Source organism: Sinocyclocheilus rhinocerous, unplaced genomic scaffold, assembly GCF_001515625.1.
Source record: "Sinocyclocheilus rhinocerous isolate Xijiao unplaced genomic scaffold, SAMN03320098_v1.1 scaffold1655, whole genome shotgun sequence".
NCBI classification, from domain to species: domain Eukaryota; kingdom Metazoa; phylum Chordata; class Actinopteri; order Cypriniformes; family Cyprinidae; genus Sinocyclocheilus; species Sinocyclocheilus rhinocerous.
Genome location: NW_015655597.1, coordinates 115,195 through 122,246, shown reverse-complemented (window position 1 = coordinate 122,246; position 7,052 = coordinate 115,195).

Here is a 7,052-nt window from a genome sequence, read left to right as displayed (position 1 = left end):
TAGTTAAATTATGTCTGAATTTATTATGTCTGTATAGGTCTTTTATTAAGTTTTTAGTTTTATTTAATTTGAGTTATTTTAATACTTCAACAAACTAAATGGAAATAAAATAATATATATATTAAATTTATAAATGTGTATGTGTGTATATATATATATATATATGTGTGTGTGTGTGTGTGTGGTTGTACATACACATATGTAGTTGTTTTTTTTGGTGTTTGGCTTAGTGTTATGTTAGAATCATTATTATACTCTTATACCTTTTGTTCTTTAATATTTAGAATTGTTTTTAGCTTTATTTTTTGTTTTTCATTTAAATGTTAAGTTTTGAAATTTTGTTGTATGCATTTGTCATTTTTATTTAATTTATTTATTTTTAAAACGTGTGTAAGTAGTATTTATAAAGGTTTAGCTTTTAGTTTTGGATCTGTTTTTAGTTGTTTTAATACTACAATTGATTGCTTCGGTTGTCCTCATTTGTAAATAATTTCAGTTGGTTGCCAAGGTAACATTTCTCAAGTTTAAGTTTTTCACCCGAGGTTTATATATTATTTCAGCTTTATTTCAGTTAATGAAAACGATTTTAAAGAGTTTAAACAGTTGTAGTTAACAATAACAACACTGATAATATAATATTGATATAATACTATTTGTCGAATCACAATGTATCAATTATGTTGTTAGATCACAGTTTCAAGCTTGATCCTTTGAAAACCATAAATCCAGGATAAAGGGGCTGAGTGAATGTTGTCTTGACTCTTTTGAGAAGGGTCATTTTGTCAGAGACACTGTAGAAGGACAGAATTCCTGCACTGTGATCCACATACACTCCCATTCTAGAGGACTGTAGGGGACTGTAAGGGTGCAATAATTTTACTGTGTACAGAATTGTGTGTGAATAAGAGATCTAAGTTAGTGTTTTGCAATGTCCAGGACTGGTCATTATATCCAAACTCACCCTCATCACCCTTCCTTTCGATGCTCTTATAAGACACTGATATTCTCACCCAACAATTCCCACTCCACTCAACCTCCCAGTATGCACATCCACACACACTCTCTCTACACAACACCTGAGGGCTGACTTTAAATCTGTCTGGATGTACAATACACAGCTGGACTTTGTCAGTATAAGTAACGACTGTGTTCTCCTGAGACAGACAGAGGTGGATATTGGCTGTGTTTGGATCCAGACTGAGCTGAAAGTAAAAAAATACATAAATATTATAAATAAATACACAGATTAGAAATAAACATTAAGAATTAAACCGTATAATTAATAAGATTAAAATAAATTTTTAATTAATTTAAAAATTAATTAAAATGAACAAGATTGTTTGTAATATTTAAATCTTCACTATGTTTTAATGAGTAGTGTAAGACAAAAACAACAAGAAAGAAAATCTGTACAGCAATACTTTCAAGAAATCAAGAATTAATGGGCTTTATACTACAAATCATATTTAATTCTTTAAAAAAAAAAAAAAAAAAAGTTATGTTCTACCATACTGAATACTATGTAATGAATTTGTATGGAATGATGTTTAATCATTGTGTCAAAGAAAGAATGGCATACTGGGAAATAATTTGTTTTCCTGTGAATTTGAACAGACATGCGATAGATAGATGGACGGACAGAAACACTTACTACCACGATCTGCTACGGTGCGGGAACACGAAGCAAGGAGCGAGGAGACCAAGAGTACAAAAACCAAAGAATTTATTAATCTTCACGGGGCATCACACGTAGCACAAGGAGTAGACATAAACATGAACAATACCGGACGCTGGAGCACACACACAGGGAACACTATTTATACACACAGGAGGAGGGGATGACGAGACACACCTGGGAGCAATGAAACATCATGGGAAACACTTGGGACAAATGAACTAATTAATCACACACACAACAGGAGACGAAAAATCACATGACGAGGACAGGAACATACATGTGACACTTACATTGTAAAACTCCTAGTCTTGGGATTATTGGTGGCAGTGATCTGGATGTATTTCACTATGGAGACCAATGGAAAAGTGTGATGTTTTTATGCAAAGATCAAATGTATTCATTATACAGTTTAAACATTTATACAACATACTATCTATCTATCTATCTATCTATAAGTTAAAGCAGTGGTTTTCAATCCTGGTCCTGGGGACCCACCGCTCTGCACATTTTGTATGTCTCTCTTATCTGACAAACTCATTTCAGTTCATGGAGCTCTCTCCTAATGAGCTGATGATCTGAATCAGGTCAAATAAGGGAGACACACAAAATGTGCAGAGCAGTGGGTCCCCAGAACCAGGATTGAAAACCAGTTAAAGGACACATCATGCCACCAGTATCTTACCTCTAGCAGAAATCCGTTCTATCTCCTCTTTACAGAAATCTTCCAGTTTCCCGCTCAGCAGAGAGACAGATTTTCCAATACTGTCAAAAGAGAGCTGGGAACTGACAGCGATGTTGGGTATGTTTATACAAGGCAAAAAGGGTCTGAATCAGGTCAAATAAGGGAGACACACAAAATGTGCAGAGCAGTGGGTCCCCAGAACCAGGATTGAAAACCAGTTAAAGGACACATCATGCCACCAGTATCTTACCTCTAGCAGAAATCCGTTCTATCTCCTCTTTACAGAAATCTTCCAGTTTCCCTCTCAGCAGAGAGACAGATTTTCCAATACTGTCAAAAGAGAGCTGGGAACTGACAGCGATATTGGGTATGTTTATACAAGGCAAAAAGGGAGGCCCGAAACTCTACAGACACAAAAACAGAATTACAATAAAGACATTCAGCTTAAATAAATGAAATCATCTTTCTCCAGCATTTCAATGATAATTCTACTCTAAATAAATGTTACACAGTTTACAATCCTTATATTATTGGTTAAAGAACTTATCAATTAATACAATTAGTAAAAGTCCTCTTTAATATCAGGATCTTTTGCCTGAATTCTGTCACCTGAAGGAAATGGATGTGATCGTCTGTGTGTGACAACTGCTCCAGCTGCGTGTTTCTCCCCTTCAGAAAATAAATCCCTGACTCGTCTCTTCAAGAGCTTTTATAAAACGGAAAACGGAGCTTTGTGCGATAACAGGTATGTTTTCCCGAACATTTTAGTATTGGTTTTATATTATAATGTCACGTAGTTAAATTGTTTAATTAATTTAAATGGTTAATTATTCTTTATTTTTTTTAAATTCCTAGAAATTAAGCCTTGTGCAATATAAAGGGCATATATTTATGTCTATCTGAGTTACTTTGGGCTCAAAACATAAAAGCCGCAAAGAGTTTAATTGGCAAAAAACCCTACATAAGAAGTAACTGTAATTAAATTACAGAAAAAATAAGAGTAATCCCTTACTTTACATTTTCAAGGGAAAAGTAATTAAATTACAGTAACTAATTACTTAGTAATTAGTTACACCCAACACTGGTCACAAGTAAATGCAACAGGCATTTTGCAGTAATACTCACAAAAAAAAAGGTCAAATTATGACCACTAGGAGGCATTCTTTTGGGCTCAAAACATAAAAGCTGCAAAGAGTTTAATTGGCAAAAAACCCGAATGTCTAATGAATGTCAAACGTCAAACTAACTTTACCGCCGTGGACAGTTGTAGGTTCCCTTTTCACCATCCTGATTCCAGCAGTCTGTAATACACATCATACAGTAACTGTGTCCACAGGGAAGAGCCACTGGCTCCTTCAGGAGATCCAGACATACTGGACAGCAGAACTGGTCTGGAGTCGCTGAAATACTGGCTTCTGCCATTTCACCATGTCACATGTGCACACGAATAAAACCGCTGGACAACCGCTTTCTCACGAGGCTGAATCCAGCTTCTTATTCGCAGCTTCTTATGGGCCGTGCGGTTTTTCTGTTTTTCACGCTTTTTAAGGGAATGTGTTGTTTTTGTGTCTATTTTCAGAATAAAATAATAATGAACTATTTTGAAATGCAAATAACTGTGCTATATCAGCGAAAATGGACTGTAAAATATAAAGGCACATAAAATACTTATACTTAGTGCATGTGGTTTGTCTTATACATAAATAAAAAAAAAAATAATAATTCAAACTATTATTAAAAATGTCAGTATCCCAAGGTAACTAGAGATTATGCCAGCAACAGCTTAGACTTTAAATGGGACATTCGTATATCCATTTACCCATTACACGAGTGACACATAATATTCTTGTTGTGAATGTAAAAACTCGTTACTGCAGGAAATATGACTAAGTACCAGTGGATCATTCCAGTGAAATCTGGCCCAGGCATGTCTGACCCAAACTGCATTGCATTTGCCTACCGCTCAGCTGTGGACTTTGTTAAGGTAAAGCTCTTAGTAATGCAAATAGACTTTTAATTCCTTACTGAATGTAACATAATAACAATAATAATAATTGTTTTAATATATTTTATAGGACACAGCCAGTGGTCTGATTGGGCCGTTAATAATCTGCAGGAGGGGTGTTCTGAACCAAGACAGACAGAGAACGGATTTGGGATGGGCAATGAAGCAGACATTCACACCGTCCATTTTCATGCTGAGACCTTCACCTACAAGGTGCACAATTATATACACAATCAGATTCAATAAAATAAAATGATTTATTTTATTTTATTTTCAGTCAAATTACTGCAGTGTGTTCTGCAAGCAGTTTTCAAACACTAAACTCAACCATTATAATGAGGCTCTGAATAAATCCTGGTACCTGGAGGAAAACATTCAATCCTACTACAATAGCTCAGAACCTCTTCTGAGAGATGCTGAGTTTCAGTAAAGCAACAAGATGTATGGTGAGAGATCACAGGTCACTTTTGATATTTGATGGATTGAGTGGAATTACACATCAGAGGTAAAAGTAGGAAAAAAGTACGTGAATGACACACATCATAGAAAAAAACGAATCACTGTACATTACTGTCATTTTGTTTCAGGCAGAGTTACACAATACCAGACTTTGCTTCTTTTTTCTGCCACTTGACAGGGATCAATGGGAAGCTCTATGCAAACCTTCATGATGAAGGGAGAAAGGGGGAGTTACAGCTTTGGTTTATTGGATTTGTCTCTTATGCCTTTATTTCACAAATGTGGACTCACGGTTTGGAGATATACTGTAATGTCTGAGATATGTGTTCTTTTCTTCCCCAGGTGGTGGCAGAGTGAGGACAGATTTAAGCATCATTTGCTTTCTGCTCACAGCATTCATGCTCAGACTGATATGCTGATCTTTCTGTAGACATATACTACTTCACCACAGCCTCAGAAGATTTATTTCTAACAGGGTACCGTTCAAAAATGTAGGGCCGGTAGGACTTTCAAATGGTTTTGAAAGAAGTCTGTAATGCTCACCAAGGCTGTATTTATTTGATCAAAAATACAGTAAAACAGTAATATTGTAAAATATTATAACAGCTTACAACAACCATTTTCTATTTTAACATTTTAAAATGTAATATATTCTTGTGTTGACAAAGCTTAATTTTCAGCATCATTACTCCAGTTTCAGTGTCACATGATCCTTCAGAAATCATTCTAATATGCTGACTTGCTGAAACATTTCTTATTACTGTCAATGTTGAAAACAGATGTGCTTCTTAAGTTTTGGGGGAAAGCATGATACTTTTTTAGAATTCTTTGATGAATAGAAAATTTAACAGAACAGCTTTATTTGAAATAGATCATTTCTGTAACAATGTACGTATGTCTCTACTGTCACTTTTGATCAATTTAATGCGCCTTTGCTGCATTCATTTATTCATGAATAACAGTATTTAAAAAATTTTATTAACCCCAAACTTTTGAACGGTGGTGAAATTTAAAAGAAAAAAGCGGATTATTTGCACTTCCGAAGTTACAATAAAGGCACAATTTTCATCATCACGAAAAATCTAGTTTTCACACATTTCTGTTAGCTTACAAATCTTATGATAATAAAGAAAGGGGAAATATTTAGATTTTGTAAGAGTAATTTACACATATTCTATTCATTGAAGAAATATATAAATGAATATATATTGTTTTAGAGTGATTTTAAATAATGGATTGCTAATGGGCAAGTTTTTATGTATCAAAATGAAACAACTATCAACATTCAAATGTGAAACTTATTGCAAGACCACCTGGTGAGAGAAGAGGTCGGTTCTTTTCCTTACACCTTCATTAAGATATGTTAATGAGCATTTGCTTTCAATTTTGTTTGAAGTTCTTGGAATAAAGATCTACATCATTGTTATTGTTACTGACATTAAAGGGTAAAATCATGAATTTCACAAGGCTCCTTTAGACCAACGTGAGAAGGAACTAAAACCACAGAGGACGGCGTCAAAGTGAAAAAACAAGTGTGAGCTGATTGGAGCCTATGTAACTGGGTGAGCTGTTGTTTTTGTTCCTCTTGGTTCGTTTGATGTGTTCATTTTGAGCTCAGAGCTTGGACTTCTCAACTCAAAGTAGTTCATCATGTAGGCATGTTACCTTGCCCAGTTAAGGTTTATGATGTAAAGAAGTGAACCTTGCAAGTAAACATTTGACTTTAAAGTCCTCGAGAAACTGCTTAGAATTCTAGTCAACACCTGTGAATGGTTCCTATTTTCTTACCAAACCTGTGCCTTTGTTTTTCAAAGGTAGGCCTAACCTGAACTCCCTGGTCAGGTGTTTACTCTTTACAGTGATAAAGCTGAAGTATTGATCACATACTTGAAACAGGCCATCAGCTCACTGGGAAAGAATGCAAACCTCGTTCAAATAAATAAGCTTACTGACACACATCGTTTCCCTGCCATTAATCATTGCTTGTTTTGAGTGAATTAATGTACCACTATTTAGGAAAATAGATAGGCCTATTAATTTTAATAACTTTTTTCAAATAATATCTCCTGCTGTAAACAGTTTGATGAACGTTTACAAGATAAACGGTTGTATGTGTGTGTGTGTGTGTGAGTCTGAAAGTCATATTGATATGGCAGTGATAGGCAAATACCAGTTCTTTCTGATTAGGTTGATCAATACGACTTTGTTGTGCAATGATTTAATCGAAA